The sequence below is a fragment of the Odontesthes bonariensis genome, chromosome 7 (assembly GCF_027942865.1).
Source record: "Odontesthes bonariensis isolate fOdoBon6 chromosome 7, fOdoBon6.hap1, whole genome shotgun sequence".
In the NCBI taxonomy this organism is placed as follows: domain Eukaryota; kingdom Metazoa; phylum Chordata; class Actinopteri; order Atheriniformes; family Atherinopsidae; genus Odontesthes; species Odontesthes bonariensis.
In genome coordinates this window covers 10,202,156-10,221,094 of record NC_134512.1, presented here as the reverse complement: position 1 = coordinate 10,221,094, position 18,939 = coordinate 10,202,156, and the positions used below count along the sequence as shown (strand labels likewise).

At 42.5% G+C, this 18,939-nt stretch overlaps 1 protein-coding gene across 1 annotated transcript in view; it reads right to left on the bottom strand.

Annotated features, from left to right (window-relative positions):
* tspan9a (tetraspanin 9a) overlaps positions 1-468 on the bottom strand; it is a 193,261-nt gene extending 192,793 nt beyond the window's left edge. The window contains exon 1 of the mRNA XM_075469396.1: positions 174-468. The gene's annotated coding sequence lies outside the window, so the exon portion shown is untranslated. The remainder of the gene's footprint in view (positions 1-173) is intronic.
* Between the last annotated feature and the right edge of the window lie 18,471 nt (positions 469-18,939).

The following is an 18,939-nucleotide window of genomic DNA, read 5'->3' as shown; positions in this document are numbered from 1 at the left end:
TTGATAGTAAAAGTGTTGAAACCGAGACTGTAGTCGACACATTACCTGGTACGTAGGAAAGTTGGACGGAACGTCGAACTGCGATGTCACCACGCAGCGCAAAATGTGGCCTGAAACAAACTCTGCTCCTCAGTAAATAATAAACAAACAAACAAACAAAAACCACAAACTACCTGTTAAATGGTCTCCCCTGGCTCTTTTACAGCCCACGACCTGTCCGACGGTAGGGGGAGGACAGCAAAGCCGTGAAGAGAGAAATCACCAGCGCGCACTTCAGCTCAGCAGCTCAACCCAAACAGTGAAGTCGGACCTTTGAATATTCGTATTCCGCTTCTATCCTGCCGGAGAGTTGTCTGGGGTTCAGCCCTTTCTGAAACGGATTCCTCACAATTGTCGGTGCCCGCTATATAAAGTTATCAATTGTCGAGTTTTCTGGTTGGACAAGGAGGAAATGAAGTTTGAGGGAAGAGAAGGAGCTTTTACTGACTCCTGCAGGCGTGTCAGAGCCCCGGACCTTTATGGGGAGCTCGTAAAACTTGGCCATGCCTGACTTGGTGAGACTTGACTCAGGGGTCCAACTATTCAAAAATTATTTAGCAAATGTCATAAAGAGTTTTGACAACAGACCATTAGGTAATGTAAATATCTTCCTTGCAAATGCAATATGTTTTACAAAAATAGTTTTACAATGTTTTTTTTTATTGAAATGTAACTCAAACTTAGTTTCAATGAGATTATCCCATACTTTATTGTTAAAATGTCCAAATCACAAACATACACAGTGTTTAACAAGCTGCAAGGCTTTCTTCTACTGCCATGTTTTCAATGAACAAACTAAGTGTGCAGCAAGTAAGAAGGGGAATAAAAGGCAACAGAGCCAACATCTTAGCCCAGTCTTTATTTGAACATTTACTTCAACTGAAGTGTCTAAATCAACTCTGTGTTCAAGCAAAGCTGTCTTCTAAAGATAAATGTGTAGTAAACAGCAAATTGGGAATTATAAATATACTATGTCTTATAGTGTAAAACTGTTTTTGAGACATTTGCATATGTCAGTGCTTCTTTTGTGTCAGGAGCTGATGTTTCCGACTGTGTGCCCCCCGGTTGTACTTATAATCAAGAGCAGAACAGAGCAATTAGGAGAAAGCTATTGATTTTTTTTTTGTTCACAGCATCTTTCTTTGAGCAGCCACCATGACTCCTTGCTGATCATATCAGTTTTCCATTATACATTTTAAAAAATGAGGAAAAAGCCTACTGCTCTTCATGGGTGGTAAAACTTGAACTCATCACCCATCATGAGGGTTTTTGGACCTTTCTGTTGTTGATTACATTGCTATTAAAGGAAAGTTACATGGGCAAATTTAAAAGACATAATCATTCAAATGCACATTCTGGTCCCCTAATGGATGGCATCATTTGAACTGAAAACAGACTTTATGTGTTTTAACGGAAGTGTACTTAAAGCTGCAGTCTGCAAGATTTGTTGTTGTCATACGTAAAGTCCTACTTTTTGGCATTTTAAGAGTTTACATGATCTATCAGAACGCTTGAAGTTGAAAACGGTGACCTCCGTAGTCGCAAAATGCAAGAAATGCTTATTTTTTAACCGAAAAATAAAAAGTTATTCAACTTCCTGTCCCGCCCCTTCAAAACACATGAGAACTCGTGCACGTAGACGTGCACGCCAGATGCGCCTACACGACTCCTCATTCATCAACTCACCTGTCATTTGCGATCATGGAAGACACAGTAAGTAGACTAGCCCGTAATGAAGTTCAATAGTCCAGATAAATAAGCGTGGGGACGAGCCTACCTTGTATCGCGCGTGCACAATCGGTGATTGACAGGCAGCAGAGCCCAGCTCGTAAACCTGATTGGTTACCTTTTACCGGTCCGGTCTGCAATTTTGTAAACAAACCTGCTGGCTTTGGAGGGACCTAGCGGGACATATAGGGGACCTAGAGAACTCTTTTTTTTGTATTGGATTATTTAATGTACTACTTTCAGAATCCCCGGACAGTTCCAGGCATTATGCTTGAAAAAGAGTTGCAGACTGCAGCTTTAAAGGGATAATCCGGAGTAAAATGCACTTTAGGTCAATTTACGGGATGTTGGGAGTACATACGTTGAGTTGACATCAAAATCATTTAATTCTGATGTGTTTTGAGAATTTTGATTTGACCGTTTTCAGCCAAAAGTCGTTAGCCTGGAGGAGAGTGGGGCATATGGTATCGCCGCTACAAAACGCTATTTTTACACCTTTTCTACAGCTCCAAATAACATAACACTTACGTGGTAGTGAGTAGAGGGTCCGTAAATCCAAACAGAAGTGTCCCGAGGTCTTCATGTGGTCAGATAGAGAGTCCAGAATGAATTTAATCAAGCCAGTATCTTTCCGGAAATGCTCCTGCTGCAGCTGGCATCTTCAGCGTATAGTCCGTATAGTAGAGAGCCGAGTGTGGAGCCGACGCTCTGGAAATTCACAATTTCGTTGCCGTTTTTTTTTTACAAACATAGTCCAGTATTTCTTTCGAAAGCCAGGATAGGAACAAACACGCACCATAACTCCAAAAGTTTGCTCCGCTGTTTGTTCAACAATCTGCTCACACACCTCTCCTTCTTCTGTGATGGTCACTCCAGTCACGCAAAAGACGTCTTCCGTAAACAGGAGGCTAGGTCACGCGAGACGTAAGGTCACGTGACATTTTATAAAATTCCAACCTGTTGCATACAACTTCATTTCACTTTCGAAAGAAATACTGGACTATGTTTGTAAAAAAAAAACGGCAACGAAATTGTGAATTTCCAGAGCGTGTTACTCCACACTCGGCTCTCTACTATACGGACTTTACGCTGAAGATGCCAGCTGCAGCAGCAACATTTCCGGAAAGATACTGGCTTGATTAAATTCATTCTGGACTCTCTATCCGACCACATGAAGACCTCGGGACACTTCTGTTTGGATTTACGGACCCTCTACTCACTACCACGTAAGTGTTATGTTGTTTGGAGCTGTAGAAGAGGTGTAAAAATAGCGTTTTGTAGCGGCGATACCATATGCCCCACTCTCCTCCAGGCTAACGACTTTTGGCTGAAAACGGTCAAATCAAAATTCTCAAAACACATCAGAATTAAATGATTTTGATGTCAGCTCAACGTATGTACTCCCAACATCCCGTAAATTGACCTAAAGTGCATTTTACTCCGGATTATCCCTTTAAAGCTTTTCTGTGTGCTGGCCTTTCTCGTCAGTGTTGTTCAGTCCAGAAGAAAAAGTAAAATTCTAGGCCACAGTTGCTCATGTTAATTTGCCCTCTGGAGAGTGATAGATGATATGTTTTACACTGATCTCATGCAGTCCCTAATCAGGAAGCTACAAGTTGCATCTCTTTAGCTTAGCTTGGCATAATAACTGGAAACAGTGGGAATCAATCTGCATTCAAAATGCAAAAAAAGGTATACACGTATCAGGATCAGAATCTCTTTATTGTCATTGTAGGTGAATTTTGTTTGTAAGTCCAGCAGCAATAAGATCCAATAATAATAAAATAGAATAATAAAATAGAATAAAGCTAATAAAACAGAATAAGAATACTTTGATAAATAGAATATGGGTGGGTGGTTATTGCACAATATAAGATAACAGTACAAATCAAATCAAACTGAATTGAACAAAACTCTCAAAATGCACTTGCTACTTACATAAGTACATCGTGATTAGAGACGGTGTGAATTAAACGAGCAATCTGTAACAAGATAGCATTTTTGCAGGTTGTTTCTACATATGATTTTAAATTTAATTTGGCTTTATGTTTAGTTAACATTAGAATCACTCGAATCACAATTCATCAGCTCTCATCTGATGAAACGCGACCTACTGCAGCTTAAAAGCATGTTTGGCCAAGATTTGTTCAGGCATCCTGGATCTAGAATGTCAACTCAAACTGTACATGTGATTATGACCAGTAATTTGCATCACAGCAGTTGTCATTATTTTACTAGATTTCAGCCTTTCATCTCAGTGGGACTAATGTATAGAGCATGGAATAGCTGCATAGGTGCAGCTTATCAATAAATTACTTCACAGGATGGGTCAAACCTGGAAGAGAGCCAGGCCTGTACTACTACAGTATCTGCACGTAAATTATAATGAGTGAAGCCTATTATGCAGTCCCCCAGAATGTGCTCAGCAAATGGCTGAAACCAGAGATGTGGCGTCTGCTGCTCATCTTAAAAGTGCTGTTCAAGTTTCTGGCAACTGATATGTCATTCATCAATTAAATATTTCATAATAAAATATTCCAAACAGCAAACTTGGCGTAATGCTGTCAGAAATACACCAGCCAAGCTCTAAATCATTTTCTGAGTTTTTGTGTTAGACAGTTGGAGAGAAGCACTGAACAGCAGGGACACCAGTTATGCAAGATTATTACCCTTATGAAACTCATCATTATGATGAAATATATCAATTAGAGGACATTCTTTCACCAAATGTCGGGTGTGTTTCCGGAGCCACTAAAAACAGCTGTAATCAAACCTCTGCTGAAAAAAGACAATCTTGACAAGACACAAATGAACAACTACAGGCCTATCTCAAATCTCCCATTTTTAAGTAAGATCATTGAAAAGGCGGTTTTTCAACAGCTTAATTACTTTTTAAAACAAAATAACTGCTATGACACTTTCCAGTCAGGTTTTAGACAAATGTCTGAATACAGACGGTGGAAAAATGTCAGTCTTAGTTTTACTGGATCTCAGTGCTGCATTTGATACAGTTGACCACAATATATTACTGAAACGACTGGAAAACTGGGCGGGTCTTTCCGGAACTGTTCTAAACTGGTTCAAAACATACTTAGAGAACAGGGAGTACTTTGTGTCAATAGGTAACTTTACATCTGAGCACACAAGAGTCACATGTGGAGTTCCCCAAGGTTCCATCTTGGGGTCTAGGACCTCTTCTGTTTAACATGTACATGCTCTCACTGGCACAGATTATAAAAAACAACAAAATAAACTACCATAGCTATGCAGATGAAACGCAGATATATATTACAATGTCACCAGGAGACCGAGGCCCTGTACAGGCTCTTGGTAAATGCATTGAGGAGATTAATGACTGGATGTGCCACAACTTTCTCCAGCTAAACAAAAACAAAACTGAGGTAATTGTCTTTGGAGCCAAAGAGAAACGATTACAGGTCACCACAGAACTTCAATCTATACACCTAGAAACTACCAACCAGGCCAGAAATCTGGGTGTAGTGATGGACTCAGACCTAAATTTGGAAAAACACAGTAAAGCAGTAACAAAGTCAGCCTACTATCACCTTAAGAATATATCAAGGTGGGGTGGTCGGTGGCGTAGTGGGTACAGCAGGCACCCCATGTACCCCATGTACAGAGGCTACAGTCCTCGCTGCAGCTGGCCCCGGTTCGAGTCCCGCACCGGATGGCCCTTTGCTGCATGTCTCCCCCCTCTCTCTGCCCCCCTGCTTCCTGTCTCTCTTCAACTGTCCTCTCCATTAAAGGCATAAAAAGCCCCCAAAAATAATAAAAAAATTTAAAAAATGCCTTGATTTGAAAAAAAGAATATCAAGGTTAAAGGATCTGATGTGTCAGCAGGACCTGGAAAAACTAGTCCATGCATTCATCTTTAGTAGGCTTGACTACTGTAACAGCATCTTTACAGGTCTACCTAAAAAGTCAGTTAGACAACTGCAGCTCATTCAGAACTCTGCTGCTCGAGTCCTCACTAAGACTAAAAAAGTGGACCACATCAGTCCAGCTCTGAGGTCTTTACACTGGCTGCCTGTCCATCAGAGGATAGACTTTAAAGTTCTGATGCTGGTCTATAAAGCTATGAATGGTCTAGGACCAAAATACATCAGTGACCTCCTGACTCAGTATGAACCTTCCAGACCCCTCAGGTCATCTGGATCCGGTCTTCTATCAGTTCCCAGAGTCAGAACCAGACATGGAGAAGCTGCATTCAGCTTCTATGCTCCACATGTCTGGAACAAAATCCCAGAAAGCCTCAGATCAGCTGAAACACTCAGTGTATTTAAGTCCAGGTTGAAGACACACCTATTTTTAGCTGCATTTGAATAAAGCACCAAGTCTGAAGCTTGAGTTTCAAAACTTAATCACATTTCAACTACTGATTTTATCAGATTTCATCTATTGTTCTTATTTCTTTCTTTTTTGTTTAAAATTTAAATCATGCTTTTTATTTCTACTGTTTTAATGTATCTGTAAAGCACTTTGAATCGCCCTGTAGTTGAATTGTGCTATACAAATAAACTTGCCTTGCCTTGCCTTGCCAAATGACTTATTGTGGAAGGAAATGCGGTATAAGTTTGTGCGAATCTTAGATGGCCTATGGTCTATTCCCATTTTTCTGACTAACATTATGCCTCATGGGAGACATGTGTCACCTCTGAATTTAGCTATTTATAGTTAGAAAAAATGTAAGTCTACAAATGTATTGGACAGATGAATAAAAAAATGAAGAAAAAATGTCCTACTTGTTGCTTTATGCTTGATAAGCAAACACATAATGCCATCATTTTTACATATATGTAAAAATATAGAAGATATTATAATGCTTATATACATTTGGTCTTTTCTCTCTCTTTTGTATTTTAGTGGATATCAGTCAGACTTATAGACCATCTCTAAAATGCCAAAGTTAAAGATGCTGTTGAAAGATCCTTGTCCTACATAAGTTAGTAAATTGCATGTATGTAGTCAGTCCTTGTCCAATCAGAGTGGGTTTATTGTTTTAGCTGCTGTGCCATGCCCACTGACTGGTCACTAGGGAAGGTGGAAAGTGGTTTTTTCAGCTTTTTAAGAGCAAAGACAGAAGTGGTGACCTTGAACAAACTGAACTCAGACACTCAGGTCTCCAAAAAAAGAGAAATGATTGCTGACTATTTGTCTTTATTCAGTTCAAAGGATTCTGTTTCTAATAGACTGAAACACATTTAGTTTGAGTGAATTGTGGTTACAAGGGTGGGGTTGTAGATTAATGTTGTGTGCAGCTTGAGAGAACAACTTGAAAACAGATTCCCCTGATTGTTGTTGTCTAAAAAGTCAAAACAAATCTTACCTATTCTAATGGAGAACAGTAAGATTCACATTATCCAAATGTAGTAGGACACTGAATACAGTTGGATTCATTCCAATTATCAGTAGCTTTTAACATATTAGAGTCTTTATTCTTGGTTTAAGATAAAAAAACAAAAGAAAAATTGAACAAGATAAGTAGCATTGGGCTTTCAGTTTATTTTATTTTATGAATAGATGAAAAGCCTTTTATACAGTAATGATACATAGACCCAATTTAAGGTCTATAGAGCATAATGTACACTTCACCAACTTCACTTTACTTTTTTTTATTCATCCATTAGCTTTACCCAGTTCTGTAGAAATGACAAGCTGACATTAGATGAGCACACATAGCAACAGACAATCCTGCACTCACAGCAAGTAGCTGAATTAGAATTACCACTTGAGTTAGATGTCTGTCTTGGGATTGTGGCAATGAGACGAAGCGTCCATGATAGGAAAGGGGAGAACACACAAACTCTACAATTACCCAGCAGGTTTGAAACCAGAACTTTCTTACTCTGAGAGGACAGTACTAACCACAGCCCCACTGTGGTGCCCATGCTATGTTAAGATTACTTTTATTTGAAATGATGATGAAGGATCAAAGACACAGTGAAACTTTGTCATTAATTATTCACTGAGGCCTGTGCTACTGTTACACCTCAGCTGTCAAAACTAATGGCGTTCAAACAGAAATTTTGTATCTGCAGCACAACAAATGCAGTGTCACACAGCAGACCTGACCAAGAAAATATCTCTCAGGCCTCATTGGTCGCTGTAGGTTGGTGTGCAATTCACCGGGTCAGTAGTCAGCACCTTCAGCACTTAAGGTTTCAGGGACCAGAAGGAGATGGAAACAGAATCACAGCAAGGCACAGGACACATTTAGGTCTAACACCGTGTAGTAATGAGCTTCCCTGCAGCATCCCTGTCTGATAAATTAACTAGGGTCATCACTTTATCAACTAACTATGCAGGTCTCACATAGAGCAACACATCATGTCAATTAAAAAAATAGCTTTTCTTTTATTCTTGCTCTTCTTCAAAGTTTTACACAGCTCGAGTCTGTAGTTATCCCTCATACTAACTGTTGATTGCAGGTGGAAAAGCGCTTTGGTTTTATGACTAAAATATCACAACAGGGGCCTCACCACGGCAGCTCATATAATATCCCGAATAACTTTGCTCATATCAGATTACATCCTGTATTTTCCTGATTCAGACAACCAACAGTTTATGAACAGTGAGGCTGACCAAGAACGGGAGACTACTTTAAAAGCTATAACAGTAATACACATCATTCATTCTAGTCACAAATGAACCCTGAACTCAAAGAAAATCAAGGAGTGTTTAATATACTGTACGTGAAAGTGATTTTCGCAAAACTAAAGTTTTTCTATGGTAATAAAAGACGTCTTCCCAAGCTATGCACCACATCCATGAGACACTCTTTTAGAGAGCAACAGTCACAACGAGTGTCTACCTCATTCATTTTCCATCAGTAATAGGCAGTCCAAAAGACCAGTTGAGAGGTCAAGGACTTGGATCCTGTCATGGCAAACTGCTGATGAATTCTTCACCAACTGTATGATTAAGCAAAAAGATTTGTTGCAGCTGCTCTGGCTCCCTCGGTTTGATTTTCATCATCCCAAGGGCTACTTGCCCTGATCCTGCATTAGGAACAGACTCAAAGAATACAATGTTGCCAACAAAATGGGAATGAGACCTGAATGTGTTTCAGTGAGGATATCAATGTAGTGTTTGGAAATGAAACTGAAAATGATTGAACACTTTCTTCTTGTAGCTTTCAAATGAACAAAAACCCAGCTTATTTGAGACTTTGTTTCGGTACGGATACACCGCTTTATGGCTGTGACTTTGCATGAATGACTTGTCAATATCCCACTTGAAAACTGTTGTTTAAATTAATACATCCAAGGGACAAACATTGAGTTGGAGTACAATATCTTTTATCTGTAAATGTTCACTTGTCGGATCCCACGTATATAAATATTCTCTAATGCGACTGCAAGAATGCTGCTGACAAAATAGTCTTAGAAAATTAGCCTGCATTAGACCCTTACCGGTCACCTTCACTTTAAACTATATAAGCTAATTGAAGTGTGTATCAAGGTAATGGGAAAATTAACAGACAGGCAATACAATGCACTGGTATTGACACAGTTTTCTGTAGACTGTCATCAAGGGGTGAAACACAACAGTGAACATGGCAGTAACACAGGTGGGATCTCTGGGAATGCTGCATTGTTATTTTCTGACCTTTTGACGTGAACACTGAACAGCCATGGCTATTAGTTCTGCTCATTACTGAGGTGAATACATAAGGGTGTCTGTTTCATGGGTTATTGGCATCCCGACACACAATGAAGCAAAAGTAGCTGCGGGTGAGCTCAGAAAGGGGGAAAGGCAATATCTCAAGGAATCTGTTGCCCAACAACACCCCGGGGAAGGAGGTGCAAGACTATGGCAGTGGTGTAAACTGCACGTACACTGCCTGTTTCCAACACTCCTGCTGTGATCACTTAGGATTATATTCCTTTATATAACTTTCTGTGACATGAACAACATAAAAGCAGTTCATTGTTTTATCCATTATTGAAAAAACTTCTTGAAATACTTGCACAGTTATTGTTATGCTATTTAACCATACTAATAGCCCATAGGCCCTCCAAAATCAAACAAAAAAAGAAATGTAATTTCAATATAACAGTTTATTTAAATCTCTTTATAGGTCTGTGTGATGATATATTACTTACATCAAATATTTTCAGACAACATTGCACCATCAAAATCACAGAAATGAAGGTACAATCTCAGTTGATGAGCTCCAACATCTGTGCCACATGTCGGGCCTACCTTTGTGATAAACACAGATTAACATAGCCCATCAAAAGTAAACTCTCAAACAAACATACATCCACTCCACCATATTTGAGCAATTAGAACAGATGTTTGGCTCTCTGTTGGAAGATCCTGAGAGGGATGATGAGTTATAGAGCCACACTTATGTACATCAAATATCTGTAGGTTCAGTTTCAGTCTCCTCTGCACTTTGTCAGCTTCTAAAACACATAATTTCATAGCTTTCAAAGGCTCCCTGGTTCTAATCCCAGCAGGTTTTCCTCTCCATGCTTACTCCACTGTAAAACATATCTCTATGTATTTTCAGAAATTCCATTTAAAATCTGATCGCTGCCACAGCAGCTTTCACAAGAGGTAAGGTGTACAATGCAAGTCTGTTCAACAACTATAGCTGAAAGTTGCACTGGCTTCCCTACTAACTAATTAGGAAACAAGACAGATTGTTGCAGTTTACCCCACTGTTCATTTACTACCCTCTCATGAGTCACCTGACTATCTCAGTTTTGTCTTCTTTCTCTACATTAACATGGCTATTCGAGCCACAAGGATAACTTAGAATGACAGATGAAGTTAAGCACATCAGGCACTTGAATACAAGGCAACATCTGTCTGTTCCTGTAATTCGGAAGTTTATTTTCCCTTGCACAACAATTGCCAAAATGTTCTCTCAAAACCTAACAAATTAAACAAAGTCTAAATCAACAGTTGAGCATATGCAACTTCAAGACTAACTCATCTACTCATTCTCCAGCCTGATGTGACATTATATTTCCTCCAAGATGCACAGGTCAGGGCCCCTTTCCAAGATATGAAGTAATTGAGTCCTATACCCCAGATACGCTGCTTTAGGACAGTAGCCCAAGTTTATCTGGTATCCACTTCATACTGATTACTGAGAGAGGTGACTGCTGTAATTCATAAATTAGAGCTCCTCCAAAGGAATCCAACCATAAAATTAAAATCAATATGATACAATTTAAAAGAAATTAAAAGATTAACCTCAAGGCAGAATATCTCCAAGAGACATGAACCAAAATATATATTCCTTACTGTGCTGAAAAAATGATGGACAAGCAAAAATTATAAAGATCTCTGCAGCATTAACAAGGGTCACTCACAGCTGACATCATCAAAGTCTGTCTGTCTGTGTGGCCTCTGTGATGAGTGTCTGAATGTGCATGATAAGAAGAATCTGAAAGGCAGCCATCTGGATCACAGGGATGTACCTTGGCAGCCATACTCCAATAATCACCCTCTGTAAACATATGGTAGTGTATATGTAAGCCAGAATCCATCTGTTACTACAGCCTGAGGATGGCAGTGCACGCTCTCCATGTCTTTCATACAGATGGCATGGCTTGATAATAAGTTGTCAGATATTGCCTCAGGGTTTGGCTGTTTAGATTTAGATCTCCCACAGTCAAGTTTACAAGGACCATTGCCATTAAGTTCCTTGGTGGAAAATGGAGCTCTCCTGTGAGTTTTAGAGAAGAAATCCTCAACTAACTCAATAATAAAGCACACATCCTCAACTCTGGATTTCTATCATCACACATACTTTAGCTTTCCTTTCCATTTTTAGTATGTGAAAACCCAGGAGGCACATTTAATTTAATTATATCACAGCACAATGGGACTCTTAATAGCATAATATGGTACAAATACATTATCTTCTGCCTGAAAGTACACTTTAATATTATCTAATGTCACATAGATTTAGTATGAACGATGAGGAACATGAGCTGCAGCTAAAAATTGTCATAATTTAATGATGAAAGCCTGGCTGTACAATATAGAAATTATATTTTCAGCTGTCTGTTCTCATTCCATGGACGTGAAATACTGTTGAACAGAGCTCCTCATTCCCAAACTACAGGCTGCAGAGTGATCAAAACTGAATTTCAGAGGTGCCCTGATGGCATGGTATATACAGGTACGTTTTTCCATTTATCTGTTTACAGCCACACCTTCAATGTCCATCCATCCATCCATCCATGTTTTGTTCCCACTTAATCCAATTCATGGTCATGGTGGGGCTGGAGCCTATCCCAGCTGTCATTGGGTGGGGGGCGGGGTACACTCTGAACAGTGCACCAGTTCATCACAGGGCCACACAGAGACAAACGAGACAAACAACCATGCATACTCGCACTCACTCAGTTTAGAGACACCAGTTAACCTAGCATGCATGTTTTTAGACAGTGGGAGCCACAGAGAACCCACGCATGCACGGTGAGATCATGCAAACTGCCCACACAAAGATTCGCCACATCACCATGGAGCCACACCTTCAATATTTTTAAAGATATTGAGACTCTTTGAATAAGTAAATATTTTCATTTTTAAGATTTAGTTGCTGAACACCAAATGTTATTGTCTTCACTGAAAATAGAACTAAAAGACAAAAATCATACTTGTGGAAGTTGCACACTTGTGATGTCACAAATCATGCACAGCAAACTCATCTTGACTTCATACAGAAAGTGAGCACTGAGAAAAAAAAATGCCATCCATCCATCCATTATCTTCCGCTGGTCCGGGGATCGGGTCGCGGGGGCAGCAGCTTGAGCAAAGAGACCCAGACGTCCCTGTCCCCGGCCACTTCCTCCAGCTCTTCTGGGGGGACCCCGAGGCGTTCCCAGGCCAGCCGAGAGACATAGTCTCTCCAACGTGTCCTGGGTCTTCCCCGGGGTCTCCTCCCAGTGGGACGGGCCCGGAACACCTCACCGGGGAGGCGTCCAGGAGGCATTCTCACCAGATGCCCGAGCCACCTCATCTGACTCCTCTCGATGCAGAGGAGCAGCGGTTCTACTCCGAGCCCCTCCCGGATGACCGAGCTTCTCACCCTATCTCTAAGGGAGAGCCCAGACACCCTGCGGAGGAAACTCATTTCGGCCGCTTGTATTCGCGATCTCGTTCTTTTGGTCACTACCCACAGCTCGTGACCATAGGTGAGGGTAGGAACATAGATTGACCGGTAAATCGAGAGCTTCGCCTTCTGGCTCAGCTCCTTCTTCACCACGACGGGCCGGTGCAGAGCCCGCATCACTGCAGACGCCGCATCACTGCAGAGCCCGCACCGATCCGTCTGTCAATCTCCTGTTCCATCCGTCCCTCACTCGTGAACAAGACCCCGAGATACTTGAACTCCTCCACTTGGGGAAGGATCTCATTCCCGACCCGGAGAGAGCATTCCACCCTTTTCCGGCCGAAGACCATGGTCTCAGATTTGGAGGTGCTGATGGTCATCCCAGCCGCTTCACACTCGGCTGCGAACCGCTCCAGTGAGAGCTGAAGGTCACGGCCTGACGACGCCAACAGAACCAAATCGTCCGCAAAAAGCAGAGACCCGATTCTGAGGTCGCCAAACCGGACCCCCTCGACGCCCTGGCTGCGCCTAGAAATTCTGTCCATAAAAATTATGAACAGAATCGGTGACAAAGGGCAGCCCTGACGGAGTCCAACCCTCACAGGAAACATGTCCGACTTACTGCCGGCAATGCGGACCAGACTCTGACACCGGTCATACAGGGACCGAACAGTCCATATCAAGGAGTCCGGCACTCCATACTCCCGGAGCACCCCCCACAAGAGTCCCCGAGGGACACGGTCGAACGCCTTCTCCAAGTCCACAAAACACATGTAGACAGGTTGGGCGAACTCCCATGCTCCCTCCAGGATCCTGCGGAGGGTGAAGAGCTGGTCCACTGTTCCACGGCCAGGACGAAAACCACACTGCACCTCCTGAATCCGAGATTCGACTATCCGGCGGATCCTCCTCTCCAGTACCCCCGAAAAGACCTTACCAGGGAGGCTGAGGAGTGTGATCCCCCTATAGTTGGAACACACCCTCCGGTCCCCCTTTTTAAAGAGGGGGACCACCACCCCGATCTGCCAGTCCAGAGGCACTGCCCCCGATGTCCACGCGATGCTGCAGAGGCATGTCAACCAAGACAGCCCCACAACATCCAGAACCTTGAGGAACTCAGGACGGACCTTATCCACCCCCGGGGCCTTGCCACCGAGGAGTTTTTTGACCACCTCGGCAACCTCAGCCCCAGAAATGGGAGGTCCCACGTCCGAGCTCCCCAACTCTGCTTCCTCATCGGAAGGCGTGTCGGTAGGATTGAGGAGGCCCTCGAAGTACTCCCCCCACCGACTCACGACGTCCCTAGTTGAAGTCAGCAGAGCCCCGCCCTCACCATACACGGTGTTGACGGTGCACCGCTTCCCCCCCCTGAGCCGCCGGATGGTGGACCAGAATCTCCTCGAGGCCGTCCGGAAATCGTTCTCCATGGCCTCCCCGAACTCCTCCCAAGCCCGAGTTTTTGCCTCAGCAACCGCCGAGGCTGCGTTCCGCTTGGCCTGTCGGTACCCATCAGCTGCTTCCAGAGTCCCACTGGCCAAAAAGGCCCGATAGGACTCCTTCTTCAGCTTGACGGCCTCCCTCACCACTGGGGTCCACCAGCGGGTTCGGGGATTGCCGCCACGACAGGCACCGACCACCTTGCGGCCACAGCTCCGGTCGGCCGCCTCAACAATGGAGGCACGGAACATGGCCCATTCGGGCTCAATGTCCCCCACCTCCCCCGGGACATGGTTGAAGCTCTGCCGGAGGTGGGAGTTGAAACTCCTCCTTACAGGGGATTCCGCCAGCCGTTCCCAGCAGACCCTCACAATACGTTTGGGCCTGCCAGGTCTGACCGGCTTCCTCCCCCACCAGCGGAGCCAACTCACCACCAGGTGGTGATCAGTTGACAGCTCCGCCCCTCTCTTCACCCGAGTGTCCAGGACATACGGTCGCAAGTCCGATGATACGACTACAAAGTCGATCATTGAGCTGCGGCCTAGGGTGTCCTGGTGCCAAGTGCACATATGGACACCCTTATGCCTGAACATGGTGTTCGTTATGGACAATCCGTGACGAGCACAGAAGTCCAACAACAAAACACCACTCTGATTCAGATCGGGGGGGCCGTTCCTCCCAATCACGCCCCTCCAGGTCTCACTGTCATTGCCCACGTGAGCATTGAAGTCCCCCAGCAGGACGAGGGAGTCTCCCGGAGGAGCACTCTCTAGTGCCTCCTCCAGGGACTCCAAAAAGGGTGGGTACTCTGAACTGCCGTTCGGTGCATAAGCACAAACAACAGTCAGGACCCGTCCCCCCACCCTAAGGCGGAGGGAGGCTACCCTCTCGTCTACCGGGGTGAACCCCAATGTACAGGCGCACAGCCGGGGGGCAATAAGTATGCCTACACTTGCTTTACGCCTCTCACCGCGGGCAACTCCAGAGTGGAAGAGAGTCCAACCTCTCTCGAGGAGGCTGGTTCCGGAGCCCAAGCCATGCGTCGAGGTGAGTCCGACTATATCTAGCCGGAACCGCTCAGCCTCGCGCACCAGCTCAGGCTCCTTCCCCAGCAGAGAGGTGACGTTCCACGTCCCAAGAGCCAGCTTCAGTAGCCGAGGATCAGACCGCCAAGGTCCCTGCCTTCGGCTGCCGCCCAGCTCACATTGCACCCGACCCCCATGGCCCCTCCCACGGGTGGTGAGCCCGTAGGAAGGGGGACCCGTGTCGTTTCTTCGGGCTGTGCCCGACCGAGCCCCACGGGCACAGACCCGGCCACCAGGCGCTCGCCGGCGGGCCCCACCCCTGGGCCTGGCTCCAGGGAGAGGCCCCGGTGACCCGCGTCCGGGCAAGGGAACACGGCGTCCAAAAGTATCACTCATCATAGGGGTCTTGTGAGCTGTTCTTTGTCTGGTCCCTCATCTAGGATCTGTTTGCCATGGGTGACCCTACCAGGGGCTTAAAGCCCCAGACAACATAGCTCCCAGACTCATTGGGGCACGCAAACCCCCCCACCACGGTAAGGTGACAGCTCAAGGGGGAGGAAAAAATAAAAAATAAAAATGTTTGCCATTAAATCGGATTGCTACTTGTCACTTTGTACTTTTTTTCTCCATCAAGAGAACAAAATGCCAATACAAATTCCTTTTCTGTGAACACAAGCTAATTTTTCTGATGACAGTCCCACTCATGCTCCTTGTGACACAGAGGTGCAGCTAGTGACAACATTTTCTAAAACACACTGCTCTCACTACAGTTACTGTAATAAGAACAATACATCATCAGAGGCCAGTGTAAAGATTGGCCTCAGCGAAACACAAACTCATCAGCACCTCTTTTCCCCTCTAACATCAGTCTAGTTCCCTGCCATAACAAACTGGCAGGTTATTGATGGGCTGGGAGCAACGTCCAGAGGCAGGCCCATATATACAGAAGCCCAAATGTAAGTAAACAGTACTTAGATTTTGGCAAGCGTAAATTAAACCTCTTTTAAAGTTGAATTAATGTTTCAGTCAATGCTCAATTCCCTGTCACCATGTTTTCAATAAAAATGATTAATCTATATTGGCTTGTTCGTTTGGCTACCAACTGAGGGGACAGACTTTGTGACTCTTTTTGAAGAAACGGTCATACGTTTGGTTTCGGAAATGTTCATTAAGTCAAATAACCTATATGGTCATTCAGATTGGAGGAACTGTTGGGTTAACGAGTATGTAGAAAGCTCAGCCTGTCATATTTGTCTTTCATTCCTAAATCCTCTTTCTCTACTCCCCTTCTCTTCTGATGCATTTAAGGAATTGACAAAGAGGAAAGGGGCAAAAACAAGGTACAAAATACTGAGAACTGAGAAGATAAACAAAAATGAACAAGAATAGGAAGAGAAATATGAATTCAATTAGGTTTACATTAGACAACAGTCACATAGATAAATATCTCATGACAATATGAATATATTGCAGGGCCTAACAAGTTGAAAGATCATGCTTCTCAGTGCATGCAGTGTGTGATATTCAGTGTGTTGCACATTAGCTCATACTTGCTGAGAACTGCACAGCAGTCCACACTCTGAATGTTGGCACATGGTTCAACTCAAACCTTGTGGGAAACGACAGATACCAGCGATTACCTGCATAATTACATCCACTAATTGTCCCTCATAGTCCCTCTTTTACTGTCATCAGTAACGTCAACACTGAGTGATTGGCTGATTACACACATCATTTGTGATTACTTTCATTTGTCAAATGCTCTGTGCTCTGCACATCTTCTGCTCCTACAAGGGTAATCTCTATAGATTTTGGAGTATTTTGGAGTACACTCAAAGACATTTGAGTTAGATGAATTGCTTATGCATACATGGTGCATAAGTGTCACAAAAATAACAACTCTGCTGAAAGAATGAGAACATAAATAAAGAAAAAAGAGAAAAAGTAATAAGTGGAAAACATGAAAATATCGAGACAAAATCTATATGATATATAATAAAAAAGATGTAAGAGAATAATCACAATTATATTAATATATTTCTACATTTATTAGTAAATTAATTTCTTTACATGTTTATTTATGTTTTCTAAATATATGTATTTTTGTTTGCATGTAAATTATTCAATGTTTCACTATATTTCTTTAACTTTTCTTTATTTATCTATTTATGTATTTATTCACAGGATTCATATTGTGTATTGTTTGCATATTTCTGTTCTTTACATACATATAAAGAATATATCAAATAATAATTCACGTAAATATTTCTTGAACTATTGTTTTATTCTTCTTCTATGTTTCTTAGTATCATTGTATTAATATTAAAAATTCCATGTAATTTTGAGAACCAGTTTGAAGTTTGTAAGTGCAAAGAGAAAATAATCAAATAATTAATCAAAGCAAAAACAAAGCACAACAGCTATTGGAAATGAGCTTGCTCTCTGGAATCTGTTAACCTTTCCTCCACCACTAATTACAGTGGAAATGAAAAGTTAACAATAACATTTGTACAAGCAGAACACTGTGATTGATTTACAGTGAACAACTGCAGAAGTGCAGTTTCTGCCTCAGGACACAAAGGATGTCAGCTGGATAAAAATTCAGACAGAGTTCACCAAAACAGACCTGTGCAGAGACCTGGATTTATCCTGGCTGTACTCTGATGCATGCATAGCACTGACTCTTTTCAGATGTAGCTATCTAATCAGCGTGTACATATAAATTAGCAAGTGTTCTGATCTGTAAAAAAATGGCTCCATCAAGAGCAGTGTCTGAAACATTAAGCAAATATTACGTCAAAATCTATTTCAAAGACAGTTGATTAGATTACCTAACACTTGATGATTAGAATCAACTGAATGAATGTGGTGTTTTAAACTCTGCTGCAAGAGTTTTCAGCATGTAAATAGAAGCTCTTAGTAGAGCAGAAAGACATGACAGAAATCAAAGTTGCTATTCTTCACCGTCTCCTTTGTGTCCCGTTTTGTTTTCTCAGGCGACAACGCTATCAGTCACTGGTAAGAGATGATGGATTTCATTTACCAAACAGTTGAATCAAGGCAAAATAAAAGAGTAACAATATTTATGAGTATGTCAGGGGCCAAACTGGAGACATAGTAGCTCACAAATTGATTAAACATGTTATAGAAACAGTGAATTGAAGCTTTGTTATTTTGAATAATTATCTTTTCAGTCTCGTCTTTATTCGCGTATATAACACCATTTTATGCCCTTTTCCTTTGCTCTTGCTGTATTTTAAAGTATTCTCCAGTGTATAAAAAAGACAATAGAATGCGAATACAGAGAAAGCAATAACTAGCTGATACATAGGCCCCTTAGTATGTTTCTTCCTGCATTGACATTCGCCTGCAAGGAAAAATGTTTAAGCAGGTTTTAGAGCTTTTCAGCCTAATTGATTTTCCTTTCAATCGATTCTTTGTATCTCTGCCCTGGTAAAATACCAGTGAAAACCTCTCCTTCTTTTAATAGATTATTATTATCACTATGGAAGGTTTTAATGTCCTGGATGAATAAAGGGTCTCTGTGACTGGAACGTGTACCCCAAGACAACTTCACAAAACCCTGATTAATGTCTTAAAATGCCTTTT